At 39.7% G+C, this 22,109-nt stretch overlaps 1 non-coding gene across 1 annotated transcript; it reads right to left on the minus strand.

Moving 5' to 3' along the window:
- Positions 1–577: 577 nt before the first annotated feature.
- LOC127133695 (small nucleolar RNA R71) lies at positions 578–684 on the minus strand. Its single transcript, XR_007807645.1, has one exon. It is a non-coding gene; the product is annotated as a small nucleolar RNA R71 (small nucleolar RNA).
- Positions 685–22,109: the final 21,425 nt, after the last annotated feature.

Consider the following 22,109-nt stretch of genomic DNA (forward strand, 5'->3'; position numbering starts at 1 on the left):
TTTTGGCGCCGTTGCCGGGGACCAATTTCGTCAAATTTCATTTTCCTGTTGTTATATCGTTTAGACTTAGGCTATTTCCCGCCGGTCAATGCGAAGAACTCGCAGCACCGGAAGTTTAAGCTTAGTATACCCTCTGGCGAAACCTGAACGTTACGCTCGCGCACGTTTGTTCTTTCATAGAATTAAGAGAGCTATGGCCGAAGATCAAAACCAAAAACCTCTTAAGGATTTCGCTCAACCATCAAATGAAGAACCTAGTTCTAGTATAGTAAACCCAACCATCCCAGCTAATAATTTTGAACTTAAACCATCTCTGTTGCAACTAGTGCAACAGAGACAATTCGCAAGTCTCGCTACTGAGAACCCAAACCAACATTTAAAAATATTTCTTCAATTAGCAGACACTTTTAAAACCAATGGTGCTTCTCCTGAGGCAATACGTTTAAGATTATTTCCTTTTTCCCTCAGAGATAAAGCCCTATCATGGTTAGATTCCCTTCCACCAAATTCCATTACTACTTGGGATAACCTTAGAAGAGTTTTTCTTGCTAGATATTTTCCCCCGAGTAAAACCGCCGTTCATCGAAACCATATAACTAGATTTGCCCAAAACCAAGAAGAATCGTTGTTCGAAGCTTGGGAGAGATATAAAGAGTTGTTACGAGCATGCCCACATCATGGTTTAGAAAATTGGTTAATCATTCAAACCTTCTATAATGGATTTCACTATAACACAAAGATGACCATCGACGCTGCCGCAGGCGGTGCTCTGATGAACAAACCTTATCCTGAAGCTAGTGCCCTCATAGAAGATATGGCTCAAAACCACCAATCATGGGGAGTCGAACGAGCGACAGTTAAGAAGAAGGAAGCCCAAGGAGGTGTGCATGAACTAAGCTCTATAGACATGATGCAAGCTAAAATGGATGCATTAGCCCTTAAGGTCGAGCATATGTGCATAAACCCGAATATTGTAGCCGCAGTTTCGTCGGATTATGAGATATGTGGAACCAAAGAACACCAATCCGCAGAATGTAGTCTATTAAACGAAACCCACTCTGAGCAAGTGAACTACACCCAAGGGAACCCATATTCGAATACCTATAACCCTGGATGGAGGAATCACCCGAACTTCTCCTATAAAAACAATAACCCTATTCAAAATAATGCACCTCCAAGACCTAGTTATCAAGCCCCTAGATCAAATCTACCTATGCAACCTGTACCACCAAAGTCGAGCCTTGAGAAAATTATGGAAAATTTTATCACCGCTCAAACCCAACAAAACAAGGAGTTCATGAACCAAAACATTCATGTTAACGAATTGATTACTCAGTTAGGAACCAAGGTTGACCAAATAGTTACTCATACTAAGATGCTTGAAACCCAGATCTCTCAGGTAGCTTTAAACCAAGCCCCTCAGACTACACCTAGAGGATAATTCCCTGGACAACCTCAACAAAATCCGAGAGGACAAGCCAATGCCATTACCCTACGAAGTGGGAACGCTTATGATGAGCCACCAAACCCTAGATTGAGTGAACCCGAAACTTCTAAGGAATGTACCAAACCCACGGACGAAGTAAAGGAACCAGAGGAATCTGAAAACCAGGAAGGTCGAGAAAAAGGAGAAGAACCTAAAGATAAAACTTACGTACCACCCCCGCCGTATAAACCACCTATACCATATCCACAAAGACTCAAACAAACCCAGATCAATAAACAGTATCAAAAATTTATTAAAGTTATAGAAAAACTTCATGTAGAAATCCCTTTCACAAAAGCCATCCCCCAAATACCTTCTTATGCAAAGTTTCTCAAAGACATCCTTACCAACAACCGTAGACTTGACGATCCGAAGCCTTTGGAATGTAATGCTATTTCCGAGGAAAAATTAGCGAAGAAAGATAAAGACCCTGGAAATTTTTCCATTCCTTGCCTTTTGGGTAATCATGTCATCGAAAAAGCTTTTCTAGACTTAGGAGCTAGTGTGAGCCTAATGCCTTTAGCAGTTTGTGAGAGGTTAAACTTAGGAGAACTACAGCCCACTAAGATGTCACTTCAGTTAGCTGATAGATCTGTTAAATATCCGATAGGCATTTTAGAATATGTTCCTGTTAGGATAGGTCAGTTATTTATCCCTACTGATTTTATTGTCATGGACATCAAGGAGGACAACGATATACCAATCCTTCTAGGTAGACCATTCTTATCGACTGCAGGAGCCATAATAGATGTCAAGAAAGGAAAGTTGACATTTGAGGTAGGTGACGAGAAAATAGAATTTATACTTTCAAAATTTCTTATGGCACCTGTGATGGGAGACTTGTGTTATGCCTTAGATATCATTGATGAATGTGTTAGAGAATTAGAACAAAAAGAAATTATAAAAACGATTAAGTTACCATCAACTCTCATAAGGGGAGATGATGACTTTAAGAAACCCTACATCGATGATAACCTTTACGAATGTTTATCCCTTACTCTAGATCCTATGCCATGCCCTAAGAAACCAACCTTAGAACTTAAGGAACTACCTAAGAACCTGAGAAATGAGTTCCTCGATGAAAAGATGAACCGTCCAGTTATAGTCAGTGCTACCTTGAGCCAAGAGGAAACGAACCAACTTTTGGATGTTTTACGAAGATATCCCTCAGCCTTAGGATATAATATCTCTGACCTAAAAGGTATAAGCCCATCTGTATGCATGCATCGGATTTCGCTCGAAGAAGATTCAAAACCCTCCAGAGAACATCAGAGAAGAATAAACCCTATAATGAGTTATGTTGTTAAAAAGGAAGTTCTTAAGTTACTTGAGGCAGGTATCATCTATCAGATCTCGGATAGTAAGTGGGTGAGCCCTGTGCATGTAGTACCTAAAAAGGGAGGCATCACAGTCGTGCAAAATGATAAAGGCGAACATGTAGCAAAACGTTTAGAAGGAGGATGGAGGATGTGTATAGATTATAGAAAATTAAATAAAGCAACTAGGAAGGATCATTTCCCTTTACCATTTATAGACCAAATGTTGGAGCGTCTAGCCAGACACTCTTACTTCTGCTATCTAGATGGATACTCTGGATTCTTCCAAATACCTATCCACCCCGAAGATCAAGAAAAAACTACCTTTACATGCCCTTATGGAACTTTTGCCTACAGACGAATGTCGTTCGGCCTCTGTAATGCCCCAGCCACTTTCCAACGCTGCATGATGTCAATCTTTGCAGATTACCTAGATGGTATCATGGAAGTGTTTATGGATGATTTCTCGATTTACGGATTTGATTTCCACAATTGTCTTTCTAACCTTGAGAAAATCCTGGAGAGATGCGTGGAGGTGAACCTCGTGCTGAACTGGGAAAAGTGTCATTTCATGGTGACCGAAGGAATATTTTTAGGACATATAGTTTCCGAAAAAGGTATAGAGGTAGATAAAGCTAAAATAGAAGTTATAGAAAACCTAAAACCACCAAAAACCATCAGAGAAGTCCAAAGCTTTCTTGGACACGCTGGATTCTACCGGCGTTTCATTAAGGACTTCTCCAAAATAACTAAACCTTTAACTGGACTTTTAATGAAAGATGCTGAATTCATTTTCGATGAAAAATGTAATGACGCATTTAATCTTTTAAAGCAAGCATTGATCTCAGCACCCATTATGAAACCACCTGATTGGTCAGAACCTTTTGAGATAATGTGCAATGCTAGTGATTATGCAGTTGGAGCCGTTCTAGGACAAAGGAAAGATAAAAAATTACATGCCATTTATTATGCCAGTAGAACCCTAGATGATGCCCAACTTAACTATGCAACAACTGAAAAAGAATTACTCGCTGTAGTTTTCGCTATAGACAAATTTAGATCTTATCTAGTAGGAGAAAAAATTATAGTTTACACTGATCATGCTGCCATTCGTTACCTATTAAGTAAAAAAGATGCCAAGCCCAGGTTACTCTGATGGATTCTATTACTACAAGAGTTTGATTTAGACATAAGAGATAAAAAAAGGCACTGAAAATGTAGTAGCCGATCACCTTTCTAGGCTAGAACATCTAAAACCAGAACTAGTACCCATAAATGATGATTTCGCCTATGATAGACTGATAGCTAGAGTAGAAACCATTGAAGATAATAACCTAGATCCTGATGAGCACCCCTAAAATTCCTTAGCAATAAGTAATGTACCCTGGTATGCAGACTTCGTTAATTACCTAGCTGCTGATATAGTACCCCCTGATCTTGACTACCACCGCAAAAAGAAATTCTTCCACGATGTGAGAAACTTCTATTGGGATGAACCGCTCCTTTTCAAAAGGGGTAAAGATGGCATTTTTCGCTGTTGCATTCCAGAAGAAGAGGTAAATAGTATTATCGAGCATTGTCATTCTGCACCCTATGGTGGACATAGCACCTCTAAGACATACGCCAAAATTCTTCAAGCTGGCCTATTCTGGCCTACCATGTGGCGTGATGTCTATGATTGCATTGTCAAATGTGATAGATGCCAACGCACTGGAAACATTTCAAGGCGTGATGAAATGCCCCTAAGAAACATTCAGGAAGTAGAACTCTTTGACGTATGGGGTATAGATTTCATGGGACCTTTCCCACCATCCTTAGGAAACATGTATATCTTAGTAGCTGTAGACTACGTGTCTAAGTGGATCGAAGCTATAGCTGCACCCACAAACGACACTAGGGTAGTAATCAAACTATTTAAAAACTATATATTCCCTAGATTTGGAACACCACGTTTAGTCATAAGTGTAAGACCCCAATTTTGTTCCTAAGATCCCTCATGGCATCACATCATATCATTCATTGCCTCAAGGATCATTGTGCACCTTTGCCTTCTTTCTTGTGGGTGGGTTATCTTGTGAGTGAGATTCTTGATCACCAAGCATGTATTGCATTTGTATATCATTGCTCTTCATTTGTTTACTAACCAAAAGTACAAAAATATTGTCATCTAACCTTGTTACTTGCAGCTGAAGCAAAACTAGGTCAAGTCAGTCAAAGGCATGCATTGAGCCATAGATGGTGGCCATTCTTGAGAATTTGGGCACCATGATCATTCATCAAGAGTTCATATGAGTTGTGATATCATTTGGAATCAAAATCTCAAGTGGTAGAGGCTTGAAAGTCATCAAAGCATTGTTCAGTCAACCAAAACCCTAGCAAAGTCAACTGTGGTCAACTGTGCATTTAATCAGGGATTTGAAGGTGTGAGATGGTTAGAAAGACCTCATTCATGTCCATACAAGTCTCATATAACATTTCAAAGATCATCATTGAAGAATTTGAGGTCAGACAAAAAGTTTCCAAAAATAGTAAGTGACCTGTAATTTCAAACTGCCAAAAATGGAAAGGTCTTCTCCTCAAATTTACATAATCATACAAGCTTCAAATCAAATTTTTCCTAACATGAAAGTTGAAGATCTTGCTCTCACCTTTCCAAAAAGTCCAAGAACACTCATTTCTCATTTGTGGTTGGCAAGTTATGATCAAATCATTTTCAAGAAAAGTTGAACTTCAAGGAGGCATAACTCTTGAACCATTTGGCCAATTCATGTGATTCTTTTTTGAGCAAACTTGACATGCTTTATCATAATCCATCATCACATTTCATCAAAAATCATCACATCAAAAGTCCATTTTTCAAGTGAACCAGTTTAAATTTTGGTGGGAAAAAAGTGATTTTAAAAAGCAAGCACAATTTTCACTCCAAACCAATGCCAATCACTTCAAAACAGAAATTTGGACTTGCTGCAAGAGGAATTTCACTGTTCCATTGGTTCCATTTGAAAAAGGGCATTTTGGCATTTTTACATAACATGAGCATTTCACTAATCCAATTCATTTTTGCCTAATCATGTTTAGCAAGTGGATTAACAGGTACTATAAGACCTTAATCATAACAGAAAATTGGGATAAACAATCACAATCTCAGATCCAAACCAAAAATCTCCAAAATTCTCTCAAATTCTCTCAAACTTTTTTTCACTTTTCCATCGAAATTCTTGATTCTTTTTGCTGGTGCTTGTGTTGATCATCATTTACAGGTGTTATTGAAGATCTGTTTGAAGCAAAAGTGTGGAAATCCTTGAAGATTGCAACTGTTGAAGCTTGAACATGTTCATGGCATTTTGAGATTTCTTCGAGTTTAAGCACTGTTGAGCTGAAGCCTTGCTTTCATTCACCTTCTGCAACATCACTGAGCATCTGTTTCTACCATTGGAGCTTTGAATCCAACAGAATCAAGATCTGCATCTTCAAGAGGTAAGAACTCGATGCTTTCAATTCTCACAATTAGCATATGGCTTTGGTAGATCTTTTACTGTAGAGCGTTCTGCAAGTTGAATCGTGCAATTTCATTGAGATTTGAGCTAGTTATGCTGATTTGAAATCTGATTGTTAAAACTTGTTGAGCTCGATGCTTTTGCCATGGTTAAAATTAGAACAAATCATTGCCATATTAGTGATGTATGATGAAGGAGGATTCGAGTGATATGTGTTTTATACATTTCTGTGACTTTTTGTTCTTGATGATCATGAACATCATGAAGATGATGATGAATGTCCAGATTTTCGTTTCCAGAATTCTTTTCAATCCATTTGCCTGTGTTTGCATGTGATTTTCGTGTTTTAGCGCCATGTAGCCAGTTACCGCATGACACCTCACTTAATGAAACGCAGCGTTTCATTAAGTGAGCGCCATATTTACAAGTTTGCCATGCGTTCAATTAAATTCATTTTTGTTTTCAAATTTTTATTTCATTTCATGATCAATCTTCAAAAAATCATAAGTCATTCATTCTTGATCCAAATTGAGTGGGAATTTTTGCATTGATCTCCATTTTTCCTCTAGTTTTTTACTAGCATGATAGCAAAAGTGGTGCACGGCCTGTTTTTTGTTTTGGTCTATTGGTTTTGATCATGTATGCTATTTGCCTATGCTTTACCATTTTGATTGTGAAATCATGATGCTTGATCCTATGGAGCTGAAATTTTATATGCATGATCTAGACTCACTCTTGGTCATTTTGGTATATGGTTTGCTATTTTTGCATTTCTGGATTGAGAGATATGATGTGACCTTTGGAGGTGTGACAATGTATGTCACACCATGTCTTGTTCATGTTCTTGATTTTATTTGCCATGCCTATTGAACTTGAATTGATCTGGATTTTTGCATGATGACACTTCTGGATGTCTAGATTGAGCATGATTTTTGGTAGAATTTTTGGATACATTTCCTATTTGATTGGGTTTTTCTTTGCTGTTTAGTCATTTGTGAACTTTTCTTGAGTGTTCAACTTCCATGATTTGTGAAATCCTTGGTGTTTATTGGATGGACTTGAAATTTGGCATGTGTATTATAGACATCTTGAAGTTTGCCATAGCTTTGGTCTCATTCATTTATCATGCTTGGTTTCTGTTTTATGATTGCTTGAAGTTGATGCATCATTTGTGGCCTTGTATTAGCTTGCTTTTGCATACCATGACTTGATGAATTTAATTTCTATGCTTCCCTTTATCCAAATGCAATGAATTTTGGTATGTTGCTCATTGAATGTGTTATGGTTAAGCATGATTTTTCTTGGAATTTATTGAGCCATTTTGGTATTGATATGATTGTGTTCATTCTGTTTGCATCAATGTGATTCACACTTGCCTAGTTTGACATGATTTGCTTATGAAATGGATTTGGTGCATAGTTTTGATATGAGACCAATTGGAATTTGTTCTTATTTGATTAGTCTTGGTTTTGATCAATTTTCATGTTCTGTTTTGGTTTATTTCTCCTCTTGTGACCCTAGGCTTTGTCCTTGTGGTCTTACTTCTCATGTTTGAGTTTGTTTTCAGGTTGAAGAAGCAATTGCTTTAAGGAGATTAATTCAAGTTGATTGAGTTTGGTTTACTTGATTGTTGAACTAACTTGGTTTGTTTTTTAGGATGCCTCTAGCTCATTTGCTTTGAGCTTGTGCTTTGCACATGTGATTGATTGTGTTGACTGTTGGTCCTTATCTTGTCTGTTTTGACTTTGTGATTGGTGTACTGATTATATTTGATTGATTTCAGGTACATTAGTTGCTATAGTTCCTTTGTGAACTTGCTTTTGCTTTGCTTGATAGCATTAGCATTGAGGTATAACACCTTCTTCTTCATGTAGTCTGGAAGACCTGGCTTGTTACTTAGCCAAGCACCTGTCTGAAGTCCTCCTTAAGAGGCAATGTTAGTGCTTGTTTATCTTTGTCCCCAAGCAGGAAAAGTCCTTTTAATAAGGCAATTGGTAGATAGAAGAGATGTATAGTCCATCTCCTACTATTCTGTGTGTCTTCCCTTTGCTCACATTACATGTTGTAGCATTGTGGATCCTAACCCAAGATCTATAGAGTCATTAACTTGTGGAGAGAGTTCCAACTTTCTGAACTCCCACACCTTCTGATATTCAATGCTCTCCCTGACCAGGGATAAGAGTGATGAGGCACACCCCTCATATCCTTTCATCTGCTTCACCTTGGCTCTCAATGTCAAGGTTAAGAGCACCATTTACCCCATTCCAGTTGACTTTAAAGTCTAACCCTTGCTTGAGCCTGATTGCTTGGTTATAGTGTGTGCTAAATGACCTTGTTTGATTGATTGCTTGGCTCATATGTACATGTTTGCTTGCATACTTTGGTGCATTTATCATCATTAATTGTTCATTATTGCATGTTCATCATTTCATATCTTTGTGATTTGTTTGAGTTGCCCATTGAGGACAATTGTAAGTCCATTCTTTGGCCATTGTTCCTATGATTTGGAAGGGATTGAGTGTAAGCCCATGTTGATTGGCAACTGAAATTCTGGCGTAGTCAGTATTCAGATGTTCTACTTCAAGTCACGACATCTGATCTAACATTGTACCTATTACAGCAAGACAGTTATTACACTCTGTACTAATGTGCACCTTTTCACAGTGTCACGACCTCTCCTTCTATGTCATCCTAGAAAGGAGGAACCCTTAGTTATGTGCACCATAACCTTCACTTCTGTTGTTTTCCTACACAGATATCAGCACGATGTCTCAATCCTGTTTTGAACATCGTCTGTTACATTGTTCCAGTTTGTTGGTCATGTACTTGTATTTCCTAAATTAAAGGTTGTAACAAGTTAAACTAATCTTCACTTATTAAGGAGCTAGCAAATAGATTATTTGCCAGGTTCATTAATTGTAGCTTAGTTGTTAGTTTCCTAGATTTTAGATCAGCTGGTGGATTCCTGAAGAATAGCCTGAGAAAAATCCTAAAACAGAAAACTAACCATCCAACAATTTAGCATATGCAGTGAGGAGTGAATGTCACAACATTCCGTTTGACATCCAAGTCCAGAACCATATGCTAAGTCTGTTTGGTTCCTGAAAACAGACTGAGCTAAATTTGCTGTACTGTAAAAGACCAACCAGTCTCTACATCAGTATTAGCTTTCTGGAAGAACTGTCAAGACACCCAGTTTGACAGGTTCACAATGATCTTTTGGCCAGGTCTGTGATGATTTTGAAATCCAGACTTCACTACATACTGAACTGAGATCATCAGCTTATTATACAGTATGTACTGTTGTTGATGAATGTCAAAACATTCTGCTTGACATTCCAACAGAAGGCTATGTATCAGGTCTGCTATTATCTTGCTGAACAGACTGAATTACATGCTCAGTATGGCAGACATGATTGTATCATACAGAAGGAAAACAAACACAGGAAATTGTTAACCCAGTTCAGTCCAACATGACCTACATCTGGGGGCTACCAAGCCAGGAAGAAGATCCACTATTAGTAGTATCAATTCAGAGTTAAACTCCCCCGTTTACAACTCATCACTTAATCCCTACCCAATGCAATCTATACCTAGGAACTCCTAGATAGAAACCTCCAGTTTCCATTCCTATCACTACAAATACAATGTAATGTGCAAACACCTTGAACTTGCTTCACAGCTTCATTCAAGAACATAATTACTCTTGCCTACAGGCTTTGAGTAACAAACACTCTCAGGTTTACCACTGAGAAACACATGGTACCCTTCCCACAGATTGGGAGGTTTACCTTACACACACCCCTAAAAATTCATTCTAAGAGGCTTACAAAGACTAGATTACAATCAGCTATTTATAACCTAATCACCCAACTGGATTTGGGCCTTCAGAAAATTGCAGCAGACTTGTTCTTTGCTGTTGCAACTTCAGCAGAAAAATTCTGCTACAAACAAGGTCTTCAAGTTCCTAAACTCTCTCCATATATATCTCCATATTTAGAGCCTATATATATTCTGATTTAGTCTTCAAGACCTCCACAAGGGAGTTAGGATATTCACCAGATATCCTTGCTGATCCCATGAAATATACTGAATTAATTAATTCAGTTTCCTACACATGTGCGATGTCACAGACCTGATGTCGTGACATCGTACATGACATGTTGGTCCAGATGTTGAATTTCTTCAACCCAACATATTAAAACAACAGAGATGATTACATTATTTGTTTTCTAAAATTACTGCCAATCCTAAGGAATCAACAATCTCCCCCTTTGGCAAATTTTAGCTAAAACAAATAAACAATACACTGGACAAAACATCCCAATTTGGGAATGCTCTTCATCTCCGTCATTGGCTCCACCACCACAAACACCAAAGTTGGTGTACATGGGGAAGAAGAGGGACAATACTCAGTTGTACCAGAACCCTTCCCCTCAACCGGAGAGCTTCCAGAAGAATATGTAATGCTGAGTACTTAGACAATGTAACTCAGATCACAAGGCACAACTGTCTTCTTAACTCAGATCACAAGACACAAGTGGAAACCCCAGTTGGTGGATTTTGTGCCTGATGCCAACTTCTGTTTGCTGCCACCTCCACAGTTGGCTTTCTTCTGGTACATTCTCAGCCCCAGGACTATCTTTCTCTCCCCCTTTTTAGCTAAACATTTGTAAAGGCACCCTTCACAAAACCAGATCCAGGCGCAGCTTGCCCAAACCTTAACATACCCCATGATTCTGAGAATGGAGTGTTTTTCTTGTGAGAGGAAGAGGGCTATTGCATCCTTTAAATAGTCCAGCTCGTGCCTAGGAATTTCCGGTAGAAATAAATGCTTGGTCAAGATGCATTTATTTTTGCTGAGAAACAGTCAGAGAATCACCAACAAAATCTCAGACTATCTTTGAATACCTTTTATAGCTCTTGACTGTTTCTTTTCCAAAACAGTCGTTCCAGTGTATGGAGACCATTCCATATATGCAGTCAGACACGTTGCACGCGATGTCTTAACATTCCTGCATTCAGCCAGTATTCAACAAGACCTCTGTCATACCTCCAGTGGAGACTTGACACCTAGCACTGCTACAGCCAACTTTTCACACTTCAGTTGATGGTTACTCCCCCTGTACCACACAGCTGTAGCCATCAGGCTTATTCTGGTTTATCAGACTTAGCCACATCACCCTCATAATTCCTACTGACTTTAAAATTCAGGAGGAATTAACAGCAATGTCCAGGGCAATGTCATGACATCCGGTCAGACATTCTTCTGCTCACTCAGCCTTGACATACATCACAGCATCCTGATAACTACCTAGTCATCTGGGAACACATAGACCACAAGCTTGGTGATTGCTTGCAGCATAAAGGCACAACTCCCCCTGTCATGGACAACCTACTCTCTTGGAGGTCACACATATCCAACATGGTTGGACCTTCACCTTCTTCCTGATTCAAAAAGAACTCAACCCACTTGATGAATGGAAAACATAAGACTCATCTTCATGTCTTCAAGAGCGCACCCTCTGTTCAACCCTCTTGGTTGAACACATCCACACTCTGTGTCAATCTCTCTTCTAACCAGAACAGAAAGCCATTTCACAAAATGTTCTAACATTCTTTAGGACATCCTTCACACATAACAGGGAACACCATCTGATAGTCTTCAAATATCACTGAGTCACCAGCTTGATCAAGAAGAACCCAGACATAAATTGGGACATATGCCTTTTCATCCCATTACATGAGATAATCTTCCATAGATGGCTCAGAACTCCTACCACAAGCTCCAAGGGATGAATAGAAGACACCTCCTTTAGTCTTCAACTTGCTACTTTTCTGCTCAAAAGTAATTAGTCTCAGACTTTCCTCAAGAATAACCAGCTGCCTTATGTTGATTATCTTGATTCTTCGAACTCACTTCTGAGATAGACCAACTGCCACTGGTTGATTACCTCCTTCATGAATTCTCATATGAAAAGGTCAAATGCTGCTTTTTGACCTCCCCAAGTTTATCAGACTTCTCCCAAAGATATTCTGACCTTCCAAGTGAGACTTGAACTTCAAGCTACATGTTGAACAAAGCTTAGCTCTTCTAAGACATGCACATGTACCATCCTTTCTATCCAGCAACTCCAAAGTACTGCTACGAGGACGACCCTTTTGAAGTATCCAATCTACAACCCTGTAGACCCTTCTATCTCAAGTTGATGTGCCACTTCACCAACTAAGAGTCTGATGTTGAGCCAAATGTCATAACATTGTGTTTTGACATCTAGCTGTTGAATTCAGCTCCTTCTTCTGCCACTTGAAAGAACTTCCTCCCTTCACAGAACAAGAGTTCAATGTTCTCATAGACTTGATTGTGGAACCAAGTTTGAGTAAACAACCTCCATCCTGCAAGTTTGCAGTTAAGTCATCCAAGCTCACACCTTGATGAATCCCTGCTTCTTTTCCAAAGACATCAGACACTCTGATGCATGAGTCTTCAGAAGGACCAGTTGGAAACTAACCCTTCAGCTCTGCCAAGGATTCCACTTCCTAAAGCAAGGCTGTTTCCATGAGGTTAAGAATGCTGCCACTTGTTCTTAACTCCACAGTGTGCATTAGCCAATGCACTTCCTCACCTAGATCAGAAATAAACTGATCCAAGTAACCACCATCAAGACTGTGATGCCTTCTTCTTCTTGTACACACCAAGGCTGAACATGTTTCTTGCCAGGAAACCTTTTCAGAGATCATATTCTTTTGCTGCCACCAACGAGCTAGATCATACCCCAATGTACTATCCTTCCTGTGATTCTGCACAGGGTCTTGAAGAAGAGATGTTCCAACATCTTTAAGAACATCAGTTATCTTGAGCTCCAAGGATAATCAATTAAATACTTGTACTTGACACAAGTAGACATTGATCTTAAATCCTTTCCCAATTATCCTTTCAGATACTTCCACCATAAGAATACTTTGAAAATACTCTTCTAGTGTCAACATCTTCTGCTTGCAAGCACATTAATAGTCTTGAGACTCTTTCCAGATTAGATTCACCCTTAGGAATGAGAGAGATGAATCCTTCCTTGCAAATGTGTCACACATCAACCAGAACCCATGTGACACAGGTCAACAGCCAACCTGACCCTAGGCTGACCAAACGTGAGGAGGTTAACCAAAACTCCTCCTCAAATTAACAATCATGGAAACTCCACACCAATATCCATGCATTGTACACAAATGTCTCAACACGACATCCACCATCCCTTACCAGTGGCAACTAACTCCTCCAATCACACCAATCAGACTTCAGCTGACCATAAGTACTAGTGAGCCAAACATCACCAGTCAATAGTAGATATGCATTGCCAGAGCATATTACCTCAACCAACCTCTGAATCTTCATATTCTCACTCCTAGTAAGAACTGCCACTTCTGAATGTGGTGTTTGAATAACAAGATTCATGGTTCCAACCCCCTTTAATGATATCACAATCAGGTTACCCCATTATTGACTGCTAACATCCAGGAGACTTGTCTTCCAACACATCATAGTACTTCAGGGAACAACTATCCAATCCTGATCAAACTGCAGGAAGATGCCTAACAGCAGGAGATTGCACAATGTCACATCTCAACCAGCTCAACTTCTAGGGATGACCTTCTTGAGCACACACCCAGTTGACCCTGCTCTTGTCAACTTAGCACACACAGATGTCTCCTCTTCCAGGTCAGGAGTAGGTTCCAAACAGAATTATCCCTTTGTTTGAACCCTAAAAACATCTGCTCTTCAACCAGTAGCTGCATACTTGTTGAACAACATGTTCTAACATCACATAGAACATTGGTTCCACCTCCTTGGAACAACCCTTCCTTGAAGGTCTTCAAGGTCTTCATATACACTACTCAAGAGAGTAAGAGAATCAGTGATTGAGTGACTCTTACCATCCTGAAGTGAGAACGTCATGATGAGTGGACTTGAGGAGACTCAAGTATCTTTGACATCTTCAGTAGATTATGATGAGATCTTGAACACAGCAGCCTTTCATCCACATGAGGGGAAACTACATCAGAGTTTGAGTTTTGCCATGTATTATGCAGCGGAAATCATAATACAACTCAACCTATGAACACACGCTTCACCAGATGGGCCTCCAAGACCATACCAGGTTTGAATGTGATTTAGTACTGGCACAGCTGTCCCACACACAGGCCAATAGCCAACCTCCAGAGACAGGTACACACCATTCCTGTCATGAACAGTCCATCCACCTACTTCAAGGGACCATTCAGGGAATTACAGAACCTTACACAGGTTCCAGCATCAGTACTAACATAACTCCTTGCCAGCTACCAGAAAGTATCACCCATGGATCTCATCCAGAGACAGAACAGGATGCCTGCTCTGATACCAATTGAAATTCTGGCGTAGTCAGTATTCAGATGTTCTACTTCAAGTCACGACATCTGATCTAACATTGTACCTATTACAGCAAGACAGTTATTACACTCTGTACTAATGTGCACCTTTTCACAGTGTCACGACCTCTCCTTCTATGTCATCCTAGAAAGGAGGAACCCTTAGTTATGTGCACCATAACCTTCACTTCTGTTGTTTTCCTACACAGATATCAGCACGATGTCTCAATCCTGTTTTGAACATCGTCTGTTACATTGTTCCAGTTTGTTGGTCATGTACTTGTATTTCCTAAATTAAAGGTTGTAACAAGTTAAACTAATCTTCACTTATTAAGGAGCTAGCAAATAGATTATTTGCCAGGTTCATTAATTGTAGCTTAGTTGTTAGTTTCCTAGATTTTAGATCAGCTGGTGGATTCCTGAAGAATAGCCTGAGAAAAATCCTAAAACAGAAAACTAACCATCCAACAATTTAGCATATGCAGTGAGGAGTGAATGTCACAACATTCCGTTTGACATCCAAGTCCAGAACCATATGCTAAGTCTGTTTGGTTCCTGAAAACAGACTGAGCTAAATTTGCTGTACTGTAAAAGACCAACCAGTCTCTACATCAGTATTAGCTTTCTGGAAGAACTGTCAAGATACCCAGTTTGACAGGTTCACAATGATCTTTTGGCCAGGTCTGTGATGATTTTGAAATCCAGACTTCACTACATACTGAACTGAGATCATCAGCTTATTATACAGTATGTGCTGTTGTTGATGAATGTCAAAAGATTCTGCTTGACATTCCAACAGAAGGCTATGTATCAGGTCTGCTATTATCTTGCTGAACAGACTGAATTACATGCTCAGTTTGGCAGACATGATTGTATCATACAGAAGGAAAACAAACACAGGAAATTGTTAACCCAGTTCAGTCCAACATGACCTACATCTGGGGGCTACCAAGCCAGGAAGAAGATCCACTATTAGTAGTATCAATTCAGAGTTAAACTCCCCCGTTTACAACTCATCACTTAATCCCTACCCAATGCAATCTATACCTAGGAACTCCTAGATAGAAACCTCCAGTTTCCATTCCTATCACTACAAATACAATGTAATGTGCAAACACCTTGAACTTGCTTCACAACTTCATTCAAGAACATAATTACTCTTGCCTACAGGCTTTGAGTAACAAACACTCTCAGGTTTACCACTGAGAAACACATGGTACCCTTCCCACAGATTGGGAGGTTTACCTTACACACACCCCTAAAAATTCATTCTAAGAGGCTTACAAAGACTAGATTACAATCAGCTATTTATAACCTAATCACCCAACTGGATTTGGGCCATCAGAAAATTGCAGCAGACTTGTTCTTTGCTGTTGCAACTTCAGCAGAAAAATTCTGCTACAAACAAGGTCTTCAAGTTCCTAAACTCTCTCCATATATATCTCCATATTTAGAGCCTATATATATTCTGATTTAGTCTTCAAGACCTCCACAAGGGAGTTAGGATATTCACCAGATATCCTTGCTGATCCCATGAAATATACTGAATTAATTAATTCAGTTTCCTACACATGTGCGATGTCACAGACCTGATGTCGTGACATCGTACATGACATGTCGGTCCAGATGTTGAATTTCTTCAACCCAACATATTAAAACAACAGAGATGATTACATTATTTGTTTTCTAAAATTACTGCCAATCCTAAGGAATCAACAGCAACTCATATCCTCTTTGCTTAGTGCTTCTGTTTGTTGTATGTGAGGATGCAATTATAAGTCCATGTTGTTGGCCTTTGTATTCCTATGATCATCTGTTGGAGATTGGAATAAGTCCAGATAGATTGGCATTTGATATCCATGCTTTGTGTTTGCTTTGTGAGGATGCAATTATAAGTCCATGTTGTTGGCATTTGTATTCCTATGATCATCCTGTGGAGTTTGGAATAAGTCTAGATAGATTGGCATCTGACATCCATGTTTTATTTTTTGTTTGTGAGATTGGAGTAAGACCATTTATTGGCATCCGGTATCATTGTGTTGTTTTAGGAGATTGGTGTAAATCCATTTATTGGTATCCGGTATCCGCTTTTGTGTGTGAGATTGGAATAAGTCCATTTATTGGCATCCGGTATCATTGTTTTGTCTTAGGAGATTGGTGTAAATCCATTTATTGGTATCCGGTATCCACTTTTGTTTGTGAGATTGGTATAAGTCCATTGATGGCATCCGGTATCACCTTGCCTTTATTTTTGCTTGCTTGTTTTGTTGCTTCATTCCAAAGGACACACTTGAATCATCTTCTATATGATATCAAGAGGTTAACTTCTAGGAAGTTTTACACTCCTCCATCCACACCCTTTTGATTCGAAAACCCTTTTTCACTTGTTGACTTTTAAAACTTGTCAATATATGTTGTGCAAACATTCTCATCTCTTTTCAAATTAGAAACCTGGACCTTAAGTCCTTGACTTTTCAAACGTCACTTTTGTTAAGACTTCTTTGAATTGATCTTAATCATACTTTGACCATATTTTGTGAATACTCATAATCAATTAACTTCACCCATTCAATTGTTTTGTGGCTTTGTCCATTGTTAATATGTTTTCATACATTAGCCATAGGTTTCAATTCTCATAGTGGTTGATGTAAATCTCACCACATCCTTAGTGAGTTGATTGTAAGTCTTCCATACTTATTATAGGGTTAACCCCTCACTAGTATGTTGAAGCTATCCTCGCATGGTAGATGATTGGTATTGGTTGAGTTTTCTCCCGTTGAGAATGAAAAGCCTTAGTGCTCTTGTTTTAAAATTGAACCCACTGATAATTTGGAAATCTTTTAGCCGAACTACGGCGTTTTGATCCTTACCTTTGATGGAAGGTACGTAGGCAACGGGTTCATCCGTTCAAACACAAAAATAATAAAAATTGTACATTCTTTTCTCATCTTCCCATTCATGTTTGCACAATATGTCATAAACAAATAAACATTTTCATTCAACAAGTGTGAAAAGGGCTCCCTAGGAGTACCTAGGACGTGATGGGTGCCTAACACCTTCCCATTGCGTAATTTACCCCTTACCCAGATTCTCTGATCTTTTCATTAGTTTTCTATGTGTAAAACTTCTTAGGCTTTTGTTTGCTTTTTAGCCAATCCTTTGGATAAATAAAAGTGCGGTGGCGACTCGATTTCTTTGTATACTTTGCTTATGGTTTAACCAATAAATCATATAGCAACGAATACACTGCTACAATAAGTGATGGAGGATCACACTTTATATCGAGAATATTTGACAAACTTTTAAGAAAATATGGAGTTAGGCATAGAGTAGCAACACCATACCACCCACATACTAGTGGCCAAGTAGAAGTATCTAATAGGGAGATAAAACAAATCCTAGAGAAAACTGTTTCTATTTCTAGGAGAGATTGGTCTCAGAAGCTTCAAGAAGCATTATGGGCCTACATAACCGCTTTCAAAACCCCTATAGGAACTACTCCTTATCAACTAGTTTATGGAAAATCTTGTCACTTACCGTTCGAATTAGAGCATAAGTTCTATTGGGCCATTAAAACTTTGAATTTAGACTACCTAACCACTGGAGAAAAGCGTACCCTAGACATTCATAAACTAGAAGAACTTAGGCAATCTGCCTACGAGAATGCAAAAATATATAAAGAGAGGACAAAAGCCTATCACGACAAAAGAATAGTAAAGGAAAACTTCAATATAGGCGATCCTGTTCTCCTTTTCAACTCTAGGTTACGACTCTTCCCTGGAAAGCTACGTTCAAGATGGACTGGTCCTTTCGAAGTATCCAAGATTCTGAGATCCGGAGCCGTAGAAATAAAGAACGAAACCTGTAGTCCATTTGTTGTAAATGGACAAAGACTGAAGCTCTACGAAGGAGGAGACATTCCAGCATACTACTCAAGCCACACCCTGATTGATCCGCCAATTCCTACTACTACAGGTGTATAAATTCTAATCGTCAAGCTAATGACGTTAAACAAGCGCTGTGTGGGAGGCAACCCATGGTTTTTCTTTCATTTTACTTTTTCGCATTTATTTAATTTAATTTTAATTTTATTTTATCATATTTTGCATAGAGACTAAAATTTGAATGGTTTGCATTTTCAAGATCACTTTCTTAACTTTTATAGGATGCAGGATTTCGATGACATGCACGTGGCCTATAGAGATAATGCTCAGAGCGAGCGCTACATCGCTCTGTATCAGCGCCCTATGGCACCCACACGTTATCCTGATCAGCACTGTATGGAGGCACTGGGTATCGAGCCGAGTATCTGATTCCTTAGCCACCAGCTTCACTGGGACGAGTTTGCTGATGACTTGAGTAACACCTACAGGAACCTGACATTGGAGTTCCTGAGTTCATTCGACTATGACCCATACTCTGGACCAGATGGGCATGTTGCTTTCAGGCTCTTTGGAGTTGAGTACTCTTTCAGCCAGAAAGAGTTCGGCGACCTACTGGGTTTCCAGACCACTCCTGATGCTATCCCGGAGACACCTATGGGATATTTTCTGGGTAAGGAGGTTGAGAAGTTTTGGAGTGATATCTCAGGTGACGGAAGCCAGGATCCATCTACGCAGCTGTCTCATGTTATACATAACCCCGCCTTTAGATACTTTCAGATGATATTAGCACATTCCTTCCTGGGAAGACCGGATGCAGAGACCATACTGAGTGAAGAGGAGATCTTCCTATTATTTTGTGCATCCCAGTATCGCCCAGTAGCATGTGGGAACTTTTTGTTATATAGTCTCAGCGGTATCTCCAGATCTACCGAAGGAGTCATCCATGTGGGCGGAATCATCACACAGATTGCTGTCGCTTTAGGTCTGTCTCGCAAGCTGTCACATCTCCGGATCTACTGTGGGTACACTACCATGGACATCAACTTCTGTTTGACCAGAGGGTTGATGAGGAGATCCTCTTTCGACAGCGAGGCTATCCATTATTTCACACTGCCAGATCCTATGATGACCAGTGTGCATGATCCAGCGAATTGGAGTTATGCTCTGGAGGGCCAGGGAGAGACCGTCGAGGAGCCGAGATCACCACCCATTGCTGAATACACGCCTACACCACCATCACCCAGGATCACTGTTTTCTCTAATAATCTTTCATTGCAGACCCCCGATATCCGCACCCAGATTGCTGAGTGTTGTAGAGAGATCGCAGAGCTTAGACAGGAGGTGGCTGACCTCACTTTACAAATGGGAGTGTCTGATCTCACCCATGCTACTGAAGCTGACTGTCTATATCAGGAGATCGCCGAGCTCAGGCAGGAGGTAGCCATGCTCCGTGGATCCACTCAGGAAGACGACATCCCTACTATATGATCTCACCATTTCATCTTATTTTATCTCTTTTTTATATTTCTCGTATTTACATAACTCATTTCTTTTTATCGTATTTGGAATATTATATAAACTATGTCTATACATTGATATTTCTACTTTTATCTATATATGTCTTATGTTTGTTTTATTTGCATTTTTTTATTTTTAGTTGTTTATTTATTTATTAGTCTAATATTTAATTTTTGTTTCATTTTTATTTTTTTACTTTTATTTTCACTTTTATAAAATTATGCAAGTCAATGATGCTAGGAAAATCACAAGACAAATGCTATTCGGACCCCTCAAAGCCAAAAGACAAGAGAAGCCCAAGCCAAAGGACCAAAATCCGGCCCAGCCAGATTTTGCCTTGTGGCGCCCGCCACAACGTCTGTAAAAGGTCGGGGCAGAACCCCTTCCTTCACCATTTTCACACCTTACAACCTTCCAAACCCATTTTCTCACCTTGGAAAAACATCCTTGAACCCACAAAAAGCTCATACTTTTCTAACCACCACACCGTACAAATCATTTTTCCGATTTCAATTTTCATTTTCATTCGTCGGATTTCGTAAAAATCCAACCTTTTCACATTCCATTTCATCTTCTTCATCACTTTTCAAGAGCTTCCAAATGGATTTTAACGGATTCATTCTTCGGGGAGGGAAACCGGGGGATAGACAAAGAAAAATTATCGAACGGTTGCAAAATCGGGAAATCCTCTCGACAAGGTATGTTGACGAAAATTGTCTCTACACTTTAGGTATCTATCATAGCATATTTCATTTATTAGATAATTTAGGTTTGCATAATTTCTTTTCCAACAAAGAACCTACCTATGAGCGGTTGACAATTGAATTTTTGAGTTCCTTAATTTATATTGTCAACCCTAACACTGCTAGCACAGTTGGTACTGTCAGATTTAGAATGTTTGCTGTTGAATATGAATTCAGTACCGATGAACTAGCCAGCTTGTTAGGAATCCCTCATGGGGACGGTGCTATTTGTGAGGCCCCTTTGGATTCGGAGTGGTCAGTTGAGGTATTTTCCTTCTGGGAGCGTTTATCAAACACTTCCATAAACTCTTTTGAAGGAGTTCTTGCCTCAACTATCCATAACCCGACCATCAGAGTTTTTAGATATCTGTTGGCATGCACTATTTTTGGCCGGGAGAATCCAAATAAGGTTAATGCTAGAGAGCTTCTATTTTTACAAGGAAGCCTCACAAATAGACGAATTAATTCGGTCACGTTCATGCTTGCTCATATGACTTTAACTTTGAATAAAGCGGGACCGATTTCTTTTGGTGGAATGATTACATCTATTGCTCGGGCGCTTAACCTGAACAATGAGATGGCTACCCTAGACCTTTTACCTCCTCGCACAATTAACCTAAAATTTCTGAGAGACATGAAATTGTGCCGTTTGAGGAGAGAAGGAGGCTATATGCTTATGGTTCATGGTGTAGCCATCCCATCTGTTGTTTTACCGTGCACTAGACGTGCAGATGTACGAGATGAAAGGAATTAGACCTACGCTTTAGATGCTCCACCTGTTTTGGGTCCTCTTCCTCTTAACATTCCTGATGAGGCGGGACATGACACTGATGATGAATATGATCGGAGAGAGAGATCTCCCGTACCCCATGTGTCCCCCCATCATCCTTCACCACCACACACCGCACCATCTTCTTCTTCTGCAGGTACCACTCCTGGCTTTTATATTACAGAGGAGATGTGGTGTAACCACATGGCTAGAGAGCAGAGGCGTGACGACCTACTCTCTACCATCCAACAACAGCTGGCGAATAACATGAGCTTCATGCAAGAGTCGCAGCGGAGGACAGACAGGTCCTACGACACTGTTCTACAGTCCCTGCAAACGATCACAGATACACAAGCCCGTCAGCAACACTACCACCAGAGACACATGACACTCATTGAAGCCACTCAAGGTTCCATTATGGGTAACCTTTGAGAGGCGAGGACCGCCTCAAGATGCCTTGCAGGCGAGGATGGATCAGAGAGACCGTTGT

The sequence above is a fragment of the Lathyrus oleraceus genome, chromosome 3 (assembly GCF_024323335.1).
Source record: "Lathyrus oleraceus cultivar Zhongwan6 chromosome 3, CAAS_Psat_ZW6_1.0, whole genome shotgun sequence".
Classification (NCBI taxonomy): Eukaryota; Viridiplantae; Streptophyta; class Magnoliopsida; order Fabales; family Fabaceae; genus Lathyrus; species Lathyrus oleraceus.